This window comes from Telopea speciosissima, chromosome 2, assembly GCF_018873765.1.
Source record: "Telopea speciosissima isolate NSW1024214 ecotype Mountain lineage chromosome 2, Tspe_v1, whole genome shotgun sequence".
NCBI classification, from domain to species: domain Eukaryota; kingdom Viridiplantae; phylum Streptophyta; class Magnoliopsida; order Proteales; family Proteaceae; genus Telopea; species Telopea speciosissima.
In genome coordinates, this window is record NC_057917.1 from 67,603,259 (window position 1) to 67,620,682 (window position 17,424).

The window sequence follows — 17,424 nt, forward strand, 5'->3', positions numbered from 1 at the left end:
ATCCTTTTATCTCAGAATGAGGAAGGACTTGTTGTGTCATTGTCAAACGTCAACTATAAGTTGGCTATTTATTTCCAATGGTTACCCTCGAAAATGAAATCTGGATTTTTTTTTTTGTTTTTGGTACAAGGTTTCTCTCAATCCTTTTGGAAATGTTTCTGAAACTGTTTTACACATGATAATGTGATAAATTCCAGACTCCGGACACTCTCGAGTCTGGATCAGCTCCCCATGGAGTGTGGGGACAGATCTCCACTTTCTATCCACACCCTATGGAAGGTGGAGATCTGTCCCCACCGTCCCCATGTGGTGAGGTTTTTCTTTTTTAATTTTTGGGTAAAACCATGTGAGGGAGTTGATCGTATTTAGGGATGTAAACGGATCGGATTCGGCTCGGATAGTGCTATATCCGCATCCGTATCTGATTAGCTTTCGGACGGATTTGGATATTACTAAACGGATACGGACACAGAGATGGATTAGATATTTTATCCGTTTACATGTAAATATAGCTTTTCGGATAGCTATAGGCTATAGCCTATCCGTATCCGCATCCGTTTAACTGTCGGATGGACTCGGATAGTACTAAACGGATTTCGGCTATTCATTTATACCTCTAATCGTACTGTTCAATTGTCGACCATGGATGATGCAGCCATGGATGCCTGGACCCTCATCCTCACGTATATCACGTGGCAATTAGTGAATTTAACCAATTTACTAGGTATTGTGAACGTTATATGCACCCTCTATATATTTTTAAGAAAAATGTTTTTTATCCCGTAGCATGGCTTATGCCAATGCCCCCTGTGTCTATTTGTCTCCTTTTCCTACGAAATAACAATTCTATTCTCTATCCTTTATTGGGGAGGAGAGAGAAACCCAATAAAGACTTTGAAATTTCTCAATTGTCTTTCGTGCCATGGGTACAAAGGATGTGTCTATTCAGGGTTGTTCAATGTAGTGCGGTAGATCGACACAGTTATTTAATAGGGGGAGCAACAAGAAAGCATTCATCAATTCCCGTCAATCAATACGATAGCTAGAGCTTTTTGGTGTATCTGGCTCCTCTTCAGTAGCACACGATGTGCACTGTACACCGTATCACGCACGAGAGGAACCCAATCCCTTTTTGGTAAGAAGTACTATAGCACTTCTTGTCTTTTACAGACATGGGATTAAAATTTTGTAAGCAAATTGATTATAAGGTCCTCCATTAACAAGTTAGGTTTCAGACCAGTCTGACTTTACAAAATAATATTACATGGTATTGAAAAATATGGAACTATTAAGAGAGTGCACATGACTACAATGGGGGGCGATACATGCATGGACATACAAGGTAGAGTGTCATTAGATAGGAACATTTTTTTTTTAGTGAAATCATTAGATAGAAACATAAATGATTGAATTTGAGGTTAAAATTTGACATTCAATCTATTTGGAACATTAACTAGATATCTACATTATTCATCCGTGTGGCAAAACTAAGGTGTCCATTAAAGATATTCTTTCCTAAAAAATGACGGTGTATAAACATTTTTTCCCTTGAAATCCTAAAAAAAAATAAAAAAGTGCACTATCATACTTCGGAAACCAAGTAGCAACCAAAAACTATAATTAGGTGCATAGTTTTAAATATCAGTAGGGAAAGAGAACCAGAGAATACTACTTAGTCACGTGGGCCTTACACCAATGCGGGGATCAATGGGAGTGCACGTCCAAGCATCAAATATGGGGGACAAGGTGATCATTTCGCCATCCATGTGTCAGGGTGTAAGGGTGCGACCAAGCAGCCTTCTTTTTTCCATAACGGTATTGGGATTAGCATATATCAATACCAATATTTGAAACCATGGTTAGGAAGGATCATTATCGTCTCCGGTTCCTTGCCTGGTACAGTTGTCCGATTCCTCTCATAGGGAGTCGAAAATGACGACCTAACCCCCTGCCCAAGTGAGGTTAAGTCGTCATTTCCGCCTCGCTATGAGAGGAACTAGACAACCGTACCAGGCAGGAAACCGGACAGGCGATTAGGAATGGTCTAGTTGTTTATCCTTCCAATGGACCCCCATACCCATCAACCAAATAGCAACCCGGCCAGCAATCAACAAATAAATGCATATTACGTGATTATTTCACTTTTTCTTGCACATTAAGCACTTGATCCATCGCAATATGAAAGTCTTTCTCTTCAAGTTTTGATTAAGCATCATAACCTTGTCTGACCTCAAGAATCCAAACCATTAAGGCATCACCAGCTTTTCCCCACAAAACCTTCTTTTAAGTAATTAAGAGGACTTGAATTGAAAAGCTCCATTGTCCATTAGCTAACATATTACAAAATACAATAAATGTCACATGGAAGCAAGCATACGTCCTTCCCCTCCCCAGTACAATAATCCACCTACAGGCTACAACTCAACCCCTCCGGTACTTCCCACACTCAGCTCTCAACCACCCCTGAGGCCATGATCCATCCATATTATTAAGGTCTATCTTTATCTCTTGATGAGCGCCTGCCCCTTGGGCCCTCGCTGCCTGGTCGATCTGTATTTCTTTTTGTCACATGGTAGTTTATTTGATGTTCTTTTGGAAGAAATCTACATCACTACGCAAGATATGGATGGCTCATGGCTAACGGTATGAATGGTCAAATGGGTTATCCAGTTTATAAAGATACTTTAATTTGTTGCTATTGTTTTTTCTGTGCTTTATTTTTTTTCCCCTTTCTCCTGGGTATACTGTGTTTCATACATGTCATATATGGCAAGATATTAATAATTGCATTTTTTTGTTGTTGCCATTCTGTGTGTAGGCCTGACGCATTTATGGATTTGGGCCTGGTTGGGCCCTTTTGGTGGATTGATATCTAAGTTACATCTTTAACTGGTATACTACTGAACCGATTATACATATTAAAACAATTAAAAATACTAGTTAATCTTTGGAGAGAAGGAATAGAGAACTGCTACTTAGATTAGGGTTTAGGACCTACATCAGGTTTACGGTTTACCGTTACATAAAATCACAACTCACAAAGTGTGAGCACAATGATTTTTTCGTCCTCGAGGGAATATCGTCTTTTTGTGAGAGCAGGAAAATGGAGTTGTCGATCACCTAGATTAAGGTCTAGGACCTACATTAAAAACATTGAACATGCATAACTCCATTCGAATCTATCCAACGGTGGAATTCGGTTAAAGTTAGGTTGCGATTTAGGGAAAGTGTTAGACACCTCGATTCACTCAGTTGAAATAGTCTTTCCACATGAAATATTTTACAATAAGATCATACAAAATACCAAGGTTTGAAAAAACACAAGGGATTTAGGTTCCACAATAGTAGACGTTTGGGCTGTTTGCCAAAATCTGATCATATGGCTGAAGGAAGAAAATGGAAATTAGCCATGAGATATTTATACTCTCCTATTGGATATTAGGTCTGCAATTAAATGTTTCTCTAAAGTATGTATCCTAAAACAAGATAGATATCTGATTTCTATAGCCCATAACGTAGTTCTAAGGACTCGATCTGAAAAACGCAATGTCGACATTTCAGATAATGTAGTTTTTTTTTTTTTTTCCTTTTCTTTTCTATAGTTCAATTAAGTTTTTCTTTTCATAAAAAAAAAGGATCATACAAAAATACTATCTACTATTTGTTAGTGTAACAGACTGACAAAAGTCTAATTTATAAGCATGAAATTTACAACATTTTGCCATAGTAACAAGAAAGATGATTCATAAAAATAACAAAAGAATACAAATAAATAGACTTAAAACATAAACTGTATCAAAGACTAAGCCGAAATTAATATAGCGAAGATAAATCATCACATAAAATAAAATAATATTCATTTTTTTAGAAAACATGTGAAATGACTTAATTGCCTTTCTAATGCATCCTAAGCAATTGCAATAACTGGGTTCATTTGATATTCCTGATATAATAGATGCTATCACACATACCATTCAATAGTTTTTTGGTAGAGACATACCCTTAGATAGTTTTTTTTTTTTTGATGAAGACATACCCTTAGATAGTTGTATATGATATATCAAGGAACACATAATCTTGGCGAAAGCTTTTCAGCTCCCAAGGTGAAGAGAGATTCTATTCATCCATAATGAATTGATATTATGATTTATGATTGGACTCTTGGAATAGTGAGTTTCATCATTAAAAAGACCAAAATACTCTCCCATGGTTGAATTCGAGGGTCAAATCCCATGATTAAAGAGATTCTCTTTTGTCCAAATCCAGATCCTCTCCAATGACATTTAACCACCAGAGATCTCCCACCATCCATGGGTTGTGGGATCAACTTTGATGGTTAAATGTCATTGGAGAGGCTCTAGGATCCTTTTCTCCATGGGTGAAGGAAAACTTGATCTTGTAACCTTACCAGAAAAAACAAAAATCTTTCTCATTTTAATTGGGTCCATAAATGCGGGGCCGGCATGAGTAATTAAGCATACATAGCCCAGGACAGGCCCAATGTGTAGGCCCAGTTAATTGATTTATTCCATTCACATAAAGGTGGGCTCTCATCAGTGCACTAATTCGGGAGTTTTACACATGTTGCTATACATTTTTCTCTTATGTCTTGAATAATTGCTCAGAGTAGGGCTGTCAACTGGGCAGTCTGGTACGGTCTCAGTCGGGCCTAATCGGGCTTCACCATTTCCCCCTTCACCCTAACTGCACGAATAGGTAGTGGGGTCGACATATGGCTCTGGCATAGACACAATTATAAACGATCGATCGGTTTTTGGGCTTTAATTGGGCTACAACTATTCAGGCTCTAAATGGGCTGTTGCACCATTTACCACTAAATGGACCCTAATTAACCGGGCTCAATGCTTGAAAATCTGAAATGGGTTGTAACTGGGCTCTAAACGTATATGCCTAAAAAGAGCTATAACCTATAACCTAGCATTAATTATTACATAGGAAAGCAACAAAACACACCATATTAAACCCATGAGTCTTGAGCCAGCAGCTAATCCCATCGGACTGGTGCAAAGTTTATGCCAATTTGAAGTTGGCAACAAACCAATGATCTTGTAAATTAGGCCCATTAGGGATTTTACATGGATTATAAAGGTCGGGCTCTTAATGGGTCCCAAACGGGAAACCGTTGGGTAAGACCTCGAACGACCGAATATTTTCAATCTGGACTTGAGCTTGAGCTTGGCACGTTTAACAAACAGTCCAGGCTGGTTTCGAGTTTTCCTAGTTGGGCTTGATCAGGCTAACCCATACGGAACTAGAATTAATGCTAGAATTGACACCCGTGACCTAGAGAGAATCCGAATCCCCTCAAGTGCGCTAGTGAGTGCAGCTGGAGCTGTTCCACATGCACCCCAAGGACAGCTCCAGTTGTTTGATGATCGCTGCACTCACTGGCGCGTTAGAGACGATTTTTTCGCAACTCAGAGAACCCTCTCCCTAAAATATAATTGTTATTACTCGTCAGGTAAGACTTTCAAATTCCAGCCATAACACCATAAATCCCTTCTTCTTCTTCAAGGCACTGTATCAATATACTGAATTTTAAGTCCCAGCAACTCAGTGGATGAATTGGTTGCAGCCAGTGACTTCAATGACTGGGTATGGCACTAAATTATCTTACATTCTCAGAAAAGCAAAACATTATGAAACTTATGGTGCATCTTATGGGTCTGTTTTGGCCTGTAACTCTGAAGAGATTGGTAGGAGTAGCAGAGTAGGAATCTAAGATACAAGTAGAACATGGATTGGAAATTAACAACCTTTATATGGAGAGAAAAGTACCACTGGGCCTCACAGCAAGTCCAACCAATTTATTTAACACTGCCAAGCCAGCACTGAGCAGGGCTGCAGGAGTCAGTTTGTGGGCCTCTGTCTACTTTCCCTTGAGCCCATCCCTCCCATCCCTAAAACCTGATCATGATGAATTTTCCAGTTTTAAGTTAACGTACAGATCAGTGATTACAATTTACCATAAAAGCCTGCATGTTTCAGGTTGATCAGTACTACAACATTTTCTTGAATCCCACATAGCCACTAGAGAATTTATTATGAACATTAAAAACTGAACATTCATGGCCATTACTTACCGTACAGGACAATCACAAACATTTGCAGCAAATCTGGAGATGGCCGTTCAAGATCTGTGGTCCTTAATTTGTTCTTTAATTGTATAACTTCCTGACTCAAAATTCAAAATTTGACAGAGATAGAACATAAACTGAACTCGTACAAGTAGAAGAAGCTAGAATGAATAGCTATGGCCGTCAATGGGCTTCAATTGAAAGTACAGCAGGTTTTGGCTGGGAAATGGATGGAAGGTTGGGATAATGGGATGGGCTTAGTTGTTAACTAGCCCACCTAACTTTCATTACTCTGTGGAAATCACTTTTAAAGCCTTTAATTTTCATGATCATTCATTCTAAATCTTTAATTTTCAAACACCCCCATCCCTAATTTGATTTTAGAGGGTGAGTATTAACTTTTGTGAACACAAAATTTCATCAATTTGGGTGATTAGGACTGATATGATTGATCAATTGGTCCGCATTAGTGTCATATGTCCAATTACAAAACCTAGTGGAGATTACATATATCCATGGCCCTTTATTGTGGGTTACAATAATTCTCAATAGTCATTAAGGTCTTCCTCCCCCCTTGGCTTATCTCAGAAACTTTCAAATAGGCAGCCATAGAAAAGGACCGCATGTGAAAGGAGCTAGACATTTAAGTCTCGACAACAAAGAAATACAGCTAGTCTACTCGAAATAAGCTTCCCCACTTCCACATCATAGAAGTTTAGTACAAATTTTTTTTTTATTGGGTCATGAAAGTGAAAATTTATTAAAAAGAAATCGAATCTTTAGCGAAACCCCGGCCATGAGAAAACAAAGAAATACAGCTAGTCTACTCGAAATAAGCTTCCCCACTTCCACATCATAGAAGTTTAGTACAATTTTTTTTTTTATTGGGTCATGAAAGTGAAAATTTATTAAAAAGAAATCGGATCTTTAGCAAAACCCCGGCCATGAGAAAACAAAGAAATACAGCTAGTCTACTCGAAATAAGCTTCCCCACTTCCACATCATAGAAGTTTAGTACAATTTTTTTTTTTATTGGGTCATGAAAGTGAAAATTTATTAAAAAGAAATCGGATCTTTAGCAAAACCCCGGCCATGAGAAAACAAAGAAATACAGCTAGTCTACTCGAAATAAGCTTCCCCACTTCCACATCATAGAAGTTTAGTACAAATTTTTTTTTTATTGGGTCATGAAAGTGAAAATTTATTAAAAAGAAATCGAATCTTTAGCGAAACCCCGGCCATGAGAAAAAAATTTTACAAGAAAATGGGTGTGGATGAAACTACCAAACATGAGACAAAGAAACTTAGAGACATCTATTACCAAAACATGGGTGTCTGCAACAGAATGGTAAGATACATGAAAGAAGTATACAAAAGAAAGAAATTAGAAAGTGAAACACTATATCATCAACAATTAATAGACCTTCATATAGCTTAATCAAGGGACAAATCAAGCATGTTAAGATATATGCATGAGGCAATCAGAGGATATACCCATAGACGTGAACTGAAGTCTCCTAGCCGGCCAAGAGCATTGCATCCATCCTGAATTGCTTCAGCTTTCGGAGGTGGAAAATCCAAAACTGGCCTTAGGTACATTTGATAGTAGAAATTGGGCAATGAACCAGCGTATGTACATTTGCTCATCACAAAAAGGGCAAAAAAGGATAGATGCTAGGTTACGAGAAAAGAGGAGAATATTGACATCCAAGGAATTAGAATTGCATCTCCAAAGAAAAATCTTATTTGGGAGAATGTTCTTCGTGCCGCAGTCCCGGCACATGGGCTTATCACTCAGGGGATAGGATGGTCATTGCGTCCACCCTCATGTGCCTGGGCGCAGCTTGCACTGCAGCACAGAGAACAGCGCCCCATCTTAATTTTTGGGAGCTGATTCAGTTCTTAGAACTATGACCAAAAAGGATCAAAAGAGATTGAGGAGCCATGGGTATGGTGATAAAAGAAAGCGTAATAGGCTGATTTGAATGAAAATGGACAATTTTTTTTTTTACTGGTGCCCAAATCTATAACTAGCAAGCACCTCCCCTCCCCAATCGAAATGGAAAGTTTGCAATAGCCAAGGCCTCGGTTGTCAAAAAGAGGCTAATAATAGCACACCAGTCCCACACACCTTGGTTGGTGAACGAGGCTAGAAACCAGATCATAGAAAGGGCTATGACTAGGACTAGTGATGCGCCCACTCGGCAAAGTAGCCAGCCAAGCATCCGTACGTATATATGTGGGTCAAGACACCATTGTCAATTTTCCAATGAAGACCTTGGCAAAGGATCTCCACTCCACCTTTAAGAGAGCTACTACTATATATCCTCAAGAAAAGAGGACCTATGGTATATGAAATTTCCCCTTTAAAACTCGAACCCACAAATAGAGCCAATTGGGCAAGATTAAAACTTCAAAATTCACGAAACCCTAAACCCTCAAATATCTTATTCAAGCACAAAGAATCCTACTATGCCAAAATTTCTCTTTGTCCATAGTGTCCTTGCATAAGAAATGACTGAACACGTTTGACAATGCTAGCAAAGAAGGTCCTTTTGGTCATAATGTATGCAGCTTTACCTTTGCCTGTTTTCACAAAGAGGCTATTTCCAGACTCGAACTTGTAACCATTTGGTCACAATGGAGAAACCTTACCATTGCACCAAGGCCTGCCCTCAAAGTTGAATGCGATATTATTAAACAATAATTAGCTTAATTAACTGATTTGTTTGTAACTTATATTCTTGATAAGTTTTTATGATAAAGAACAGCAAAATTGAACCTCTCCTGATTTTGTTCTATGATAAAAGAACATCAAAATTGAACCTCTACTTGGAGTCTAGTGAATCAGCTTTTAGTTTTGAAACCACAGCTAGCTAATGGTGAATGAAAAACACAGACAAGGAGAGAGAGAGAGAGAGAGAGAGAGAGGCATTGAAAGAAAAGGGTATAAAGAGGAACAAAGATGCAAGAAATGACCACCCCGCCGTTAGAGAATAGAGATTAATGCTACATGATTTCTAGCTAACCTTCATTTTCAAAAGGAAAATAAAAAGCTAAGGATACAAAGGAGAGGATGGGCTAAGCACTGACCTCATTGGGATATCATCCCTTATTAGTCGGTGCTTTATTTAAATAAACCTAGATTTTTGGAAGCTTTGAAAAAAAAAAGAGTGGAAAGATGGCCTTTTTTATTTTCATTTTCGTGGTTCAATTGGAAATTAAGAAGATCGAGTGGGAAATTTTTGGAAGAAAAAGATTGAGGAAGATGGATGGCATGCACCCATCCTTGTTAACTTAATTAGTGGGATTATCAACAACGTCCATCAATCAAATCCCCTAGGATTTTCAGTGGATCCTCGTGCTATTATATCTAAATATTCTTGGAATGAAAATTTTCAAAAGAAATGGAGTGTCCCATGGGTGGGTGGCTCATCACATCTGGCTACCCTTATCCTAGAATTTGTACCTATATATATATATATATATATATATATGGCCTTCGTTTTCTTTAATAAACTTCAAAACTGCTTTTACATATGTACCATCCATCTCCTTTCTCGCAGTCTTTAATCTCTCTCATCCACACATGAGTGAGTGGGTGAGAGAGAGAGAGAGAGAGTGTGTATGTGCCAATGCCCTTTGGGAGCGCAATAGCGCACGAAAACGACCGAACTCTGATAAGAGCAACGAAAGGCCTTTATGAATAAGCCAGAGAGTGTAAGGCAAAGGTCATGTTGAAAAAGTGAAATCTAGCTAGGCGTGCTTTTAATTAGGGCTTTAGAACGAACACTTCGTCTACAATCCAGGAATCCAAACCACACGAACACAACAACAGCAACCACCAAAACAACACGTCCATGTCGATCATCTCTTTTCTACCCTTTTCAAGCTCCGACTTGGCTCTCTCTCTCTCTCTCTCTCTCTCTCTCTCTCTCTGTCTGCATCTGGGGTAGGTTAAATACATACATAATTAACTATATAGCCTTCGCTCTCAAGTTAAGTTCCCAACTCCAAACCCACTTGCCCTACAATTGATTGCACGCATGCATCTCCATCCTTTTCTCTCTCTCTCTCTCTCTCTCTCTCTCAGAGACTAAAGAGGTCACTACTAATATGACTAGCTAAAATTTATGGGCGAAGAGATTCATTGAAGATCAAGAAATAAGGACTATTGCCTTTGGGAGGGTGGGACCGGATTCGGTGAAAGATCAATTTGGAAATGTACGTACATCCACATGCATTGAATTATATGTACACAATTCCATGGATGGATGGATGGACCCTCAACATCTCTTCCTAACACGTTAAAAACTTGCGGATATGCTGCTGTCCGTCGCCAAGCGCAGGCTTAGATACAAACAACACGCCAATATTGCACATAGTTATATAGCATTAATCTGTGTATTTTACACTATTAATTAGAGTTTTAAACCCTAGATATATATATATATATATGTATATGCTGCCATTCCTTGACTAGATTTGGAAGTCCAAAACGTCAAATGTGCAACCTGAACGTGCATGGATGATCAATTAATTCATCACAAACCCTAAAACTTTCATATATGTCCTCATGGCCGGGTACTAGGGTTTGATATTTCTTTCCTCTTTAAATCCTAAATCTGAGAAGATGCTTCAAATTTTAGTGTCTTTTTGGTAACTTCACATACTTCAAATGCTTTGGCCTTATTCCAAACTTTTGAGAGAGAAAAAGAGAGAGAGGCCACAAGAATTGCCAAATTATTGTTGTCGTAAGTGATGGGCTTTATATTATCTGCAACGTGAAGCAATCAACAAGAGTTTTCTGTAATGAGAGATAAAAACACTTTATTATTTTGAGGTACAATAGAAGATAAGAGCACTGGATTGGCAAAGTGAGTTAAAAAAGACAGATGGATAGTCTCAGCTCAGTTCTCTGCTATGCAGTACTGTACGTTGGTTCTATGTTTTTTTTCTTCTACTTTTTCTCAGAGTATCATTAAAATCATTAATCGTATTGGATCATGTGCTCCTTTGGATTTATCTCTTTATTTATTTATTTTTAATTTTCACATTTTTCACAGAGAAAGAAGTAGCTAGATAGAGAGAGAGAGAGAGAGAGAGAGAGAGCTAATTAAAGGAGGATCGATCTCCTGCTGTCTCTTTCTTAGCAGCGAAGCTAGCTAGATACCCAGTGATGGCGTCCCTTAGCCCACGTCCACGTCACTAGCTAGCTAGTTCTGGTAAAAGGACCGTTGGAGTTGGGATCCCTTCCTTGGGCACTCCCTTGGCTTCACCACCCGGCGATTACTCTTTTAATTTTCATCCATGACTTGAATTCCCCCTGTATGTGAACAAATTTGATAAGCTACCACAGAAATTAAAGGAAAGGGAATCCATTAATGTCTAAGTCTTTAATACATTTCGGTTTCTATGAAATAATAATAATAATAATTAATTACAACCTATTATATGTACACTAGGCCGGCCGGCCGGCTTTGTTAGATTATAAATTGTATGTTTGATTTTGTCCATAACCTAATGGCAAAAAAGTGGCCCCAGCATTGATGTGTTACCAAATTCAAGGACACCATGGCTAGGCTTACTCAAGAGAACCTAGCCAACTAAAAGGACTACTACATCCCTGCTAACCCTATTTCAGTTCTACTTCTTTTTTTTATTAACAAAAGATAAAAACAGCCCAAAACGATCAGTATTTAATGGGCCGGTTAGAAATATACTCAGTATCTACAAAATTTTAAGTGGAATTAATTAAGACTAGAAGTTGCATGACAAAAAAAAAAAAAAAAAAAAAAAAAGAAAAGAAAGAAAGATGCATGAAAGAAAGTCATACATTCTCGAATAGTACTCGTGTCATACCTTATGATGTGCCACGTGTCTCTAATTAATGCCATGTTACTAGTTCACATAAGGATGATAATTCTTGACCCAATCCACACCGGTTGAGATTTGGGTCATAATGGCGGAGTTGGTCTTTTTGCCAAACATTTCCTTATCCACCCACGCGATATGCTCGCATGGTGGGATCTACTGTGGAATGTAATAACTTTTAAAAAAATTTATACTTTTATCTTGCCTCATATAGGGTATTTATCTTCTCCGTTCGATATAGGTTGGGTTCAAAACCCTAGATCCAATAGGTTGGAAATTAGAGACAAAAAATGAGGCGTGGAGAGAGAGAGAGTGAGAGATAGATTTATTGTGTCAATATCCTTGTGTCACTTATCCAGCCAAACCGTGGGATCCTATTGGGTGATTCCATCTTAGTTTTCTTATATTATTCAAACTTTTATTTAAAAAAAAAAAGTAAAGTTATATACTCTTAACCCTAGATCCAATAGGTAGGAAATTGGAAACAAAAATGAGGTGGAGAGAGAGAGAGAGAGAGTCCAATTAAGTATCACATAATTGACCTACTGGTATGGAACTAATTATTGTCACCACTTTAGTCCATCGAAACATTACATACGGAGAATTTTGATCGCTAATTGAACATAAAACATGTTCCAAAAATTTTGAAAATATAATATTAATAAATAATATGAGAAATGAACTCCTTGTTAAATATCTCTTTCATTCACAAGTAAACATTATGAATCCAATGCATTGGTACATAATCAAGGAGATGTCAACCATTAATACACCAAAATTCATAATATTTAATTGCAATGATAAGGACCTCTCAGGATTGGGGACCAATTACAAACTATTATTGAGGATCTTATTTTTAAAAAATTGAAAATAATCGATACAAAATTTTGAAGTGATCCAATTCAACATACCCAAAATGTATACTCACATTTGTATCTAGAATTGTCATTAAATTCCTAAGAATTCACAGTAAGATAAAAATGTGAATTTCTCAATTTTAGTTTAAGGTATAAACCTAAAGACAATCATGTATACGCCTAATAATTTCATGAACATTAATCAATAATATATTATTAAAATTGGATTTAGAGACACAAATCCAACAAGATCACACCTTAAATGCTTTAATTATAGAGTTTTGGTATGGGACCATCCATGTTTTATGGAGTAAGATGTTAGGCAATCAAGAAATAACACAACTATAAAATAAAATTAGGACAACCTTGATATATAGAATAATAAAATTAGAAAAGCTGGCAATGGCTATGCTCAGTATTGGTTCTCTCTCTGGCATCGTGGTGGAATGTGACTCCGGAAATATGTTATACTCTCCAACAATTTATGTTTATAGAGAACGCAACAATAAGGATTTTGATTCGTTCACTAAATTAAGAAGTATCAGATTAGTGCAATAATTAGTCATTCATCTCAGCATCTTGAATCTATCAAATTACTTTTTATTTTATCATTTTCAGTCCATTTGTATTATCATAAGAACCAGTTTTTTAGGAGGATCAACTCAAAGAAACTTCTATAAGTCGGTGAAGAATTTACAATTTATTTTGATAGTTTATATAGTTAGCAACCAAACATACGAGGCCAAAGGTTAGCCACCTGGCAAATTGAAATTAAAGAAGAAGAAAAATGAAAGAAAGGTCAATGTGTGGCTGCTAAGATCAACTCTAATGATACCACACCAACAGCCAGATGGAAGCGTTATATTCACACCTTGGAGTTCCTAGATACCTAACATTCGAGGGCAGCTAATGTAAGATAGAATCTCTCATGCCAAGTCAATGGGAGTGTAGGACGAGACACCACATGTCAGGAAGGAGAAAGAATGTGAGAGGGTAGATATGAAATCCATGATGAGATACAAGTCAAGTTTGAAGTGGACCCAAGTTTAGGTTTAGGCATTGATATCAAACTTATGATTGTAAGGAATCAACTAAATTAATAAATAATCTCTTTTGCATCTCCCCTCTCCCCCACCCCCAAAAAATATCAAAACCTAGATCTCTCATTATCGATTTCTCTATCATTGGTTGAAATATTTAAGGTTATGAACTATAAAAATAGGGAGTGTCTGAATGACATCTTTATAGATGTATTTAGAACTTGATACCTTTTTTATTATTGTCCATTGTCTTATTCTCAAAAGTTTTATGAGTTAATGATATTAAATGGGTTTTCAAAAATAATTTGAAAGTGACATACCATTTATCTTTTTGAATACACATGTAAAATGACAATATTTACCCTCGTTGAAAAAAAATTATGTGAAATACTAAAAGGGCCAAAAAAATAAGGTTACAAAACTTATTGCTAATGACTTTCAATTTTCTAAAGAAAATACCTGAAGAAATTTTCTCAACCACTATATGGATAAGTTGGTACCTCCGCTGTTTGCTAGGCTTGTGTTTGAGTCCAAATTTTTGCTTTCCAATTTGGATGAATGACTGACTAGTAGTGTCTCCCAAAACCTTTGGTGGGCTACCTTAAAAAATAAAATGAAATAGATAAAAATAAAAAAATAAAAAAATAAAAAATAAAAAAAAAGAAAGAAGAAGAAGAAGAGTTTGAGGGACCACGTACATGATTAGGAATATCCAAATTGGATTAAGCCTTATGAAATATAATGTTGGTTTAAGATAATTGATGATATAGCTAGGGAATATCATGTCATGTCTTGCAATGCGATTGGGTAGGTCTAGTAGACACCTGGCTATGGGTCCTCCATTTTTTTTTGCTAAAAGGTCAGCAAGTATGTATTATAAGAGAGAAGAATGTACAAGCAGTGGAAACTAATCTGATCCTCTAGGGATCAATTACTCAGAGAAGAGCAAAAGAAAGAAACATTAGCTGCAACGAAAGTAGGGCCTGCCCATGGCTTCCCAGCTTATAGAGTGAGCTAAGAAGCCTGGAGCGTCATTCCATTGCTCTGAAATTTTTTGCCTAGCTGCTCGGTTGGCCAAGGTGTCCGCTGGTACATTACTTTCTCTGTAACAGTGGGTGATACGCCACTGAATAGAGGAGAGGTAAGGAGCTGCATTCCACCACTATTGTAGAAAAAACCAAGGAAGTTTTTTATGTTAAGATGCTTATGACCACATTCGCAGAGTCACTCTCTATCCAGAGTTGCTTCACTTGTAGTTCTTTTGCTTCTTTAATGCCTAAGAAGAAGGCTGCCATCTCTGCGTGATTATTAGAGCTATGGGTCCTCCATGAATTGCTCAAAAGAAAATGGTTTACAACATGGGTATCTAGAGTGTTCGATCTAGACCCACAAAGAGGACAGAAAAAAAACCTTACCTATACTGATATGAGGTCAATTTAATAATTGTTTCAACTTTAAAAATCCTAACTATTTCAATAGTGATGTGAGGCTCATTTAATAATTGTTTTTTGATAGTTAACCTCTAGGCAAAATGATGTACACATTACCGGTAGATGATAGTAGACGAATGCTTACATTTTCTAACTCCCCTTCTTTTATACTTTCTCTTCTCCGTAACCACGTGGATCCTTTTGTATATAATCACAAGACACTTTCTCTCATATGTCTATTGACTTGATGTGAAAGATGTCAATACAAGCGGGTGGTGTAAATTTCTGCACGCCCATGTATTAGCTCAAGGAGCTACCATGCAAAATTTGTCATCTGTTTGCTGCGTGTGGCCACTAGTTTTTGTAGTTAATCCTGCTCTTCTGAGAATTCTCCACTTGGCGGTTTAATAAAATTCTTTAGGTCTGTAAGGCCTTCTTTGACCCCAAAAAAATTGTTCACCAATGTAATTTTACGATTTATATGGCCCCTCATGTGAGGGGGACAACTAGTATGCAAAGGCCATTATCAATTACCTTCTTAGATTACTCATGTTAATTGACTATGGTGGAGCCCTACTTTCCCGCTATTTGCTTGATGTGTTTGTGGAGAACCAAACAGCTAGCAGGACTACGATTTGGGAAACATGAAGAGACCAAAGTCTAAAATTTAAGGTGGGAAATGGGAATTGTGAGTTGGGGATTAATTAGCAGAAGCCAATTTTAATATATGTAAGCCCCCGGCCCCGAGTCGGCAAGCCAATATGTAAACCATATTCAATCAAATCATGCATCAACCGTAGTGTAGTGTCAACATTAGAGAGAAGTTCTTTTTGCCGCCCTCCCAACAAATATAGCTGGAGTGAGTGTGGTTTGGTGCAGGGCTTCGAGCTTGGGTGCTCGAGACTGCAAATTTCTTCACGTTTTGATGTTTGAGATTGTTTGCTTCAAAATTCGAATTTGAACTTCCAAGTGGAGTTGAAGCTTATTATTAGCTTCTCGCGTCCTTGTTCTTTCAGTAGTTTCTCAATCGGTATGCGAACTCACCCTCCAAAACCATGTTAAAAAACAAGAACATAGAATGGATTTTTATCGCTTCCGTTCCAGAACGACGCCCGTTCTTAATCCCATTCTGAGAATTTAGAGTGAAACCATATACCAAATTACATTTCTGTTGCTTCAAAATGCATTCTAGAACTAGAACCTGTTTTGAAAATGCATACCAAACACAGCCTAAGATTAGCATTCATAGACAGTTATTATTAATTTGCAATTTTAATTTTTTAGTAGTCCTGAAAAACCTTTCGATCCTTTTGGTTCCCTTTGTCAAGTCCCTATAACTTTTGGAAGTTGTAACATGAGATAGGCCAAGAGTTTGCCAATGGTTAGTGGTGACAAACAGTAATCGTCACCATTTCCCTATACATCATCTTGGGTGGAATTTACCAAAAACAAAAAAAAAAAAGGTCCGGTATTGCATTATCCAAAAAAAAAAGTGTTAATGTGTGTCCGCCCCCTTAGGTAGCGTGAGCTTTGTCCGAGTTAGCTTCTTCGGCCAAAACCGTGCTTCTGTATGCTTTCTTGTTCTTAGTATACTCAGTCTGCAATGTCCTGCGAAACTTCTCTCCCGCTGTCCCCTATAGCCCACCCACCCACCCCAACCTCTCCAAAAATTGACGATGATGCTTTTTTCCTGGACGACGAGACAGAAGACAGTCTCGAACAACAATCAAAACTTCTTTTGGTTGGGAAAGTTTTGGAAGGAAGGCCTTTCCGAAGGCAAGCTGTCACGGAGGCACTAGTGGTTGCGTGGAATCTGGTACATGGTGTTCAGGTCACACCCCTGCAAGGCCAATGCTATTTATTCCAGCTCAACCATCGAATGGACCTCCAGAATGTGCTCAAAGGTAGTCCCTGGGCGGTGGCCGGCAATCTTCTAATCCTGGAGCAATGGAACAGTGATGGTAGATGGAATTTCCATCACTCAGATTTCTGGATCCAAATTTATGACCTCCCCCATGAACTTATTCAACAACAACTGGGTCTTCAACTTGCGGCAAAGCTGGGCACCCCACTCTCCGTCATGATCATACAAGGAGATATAGGTGGAAATCATCGCCCATTCATT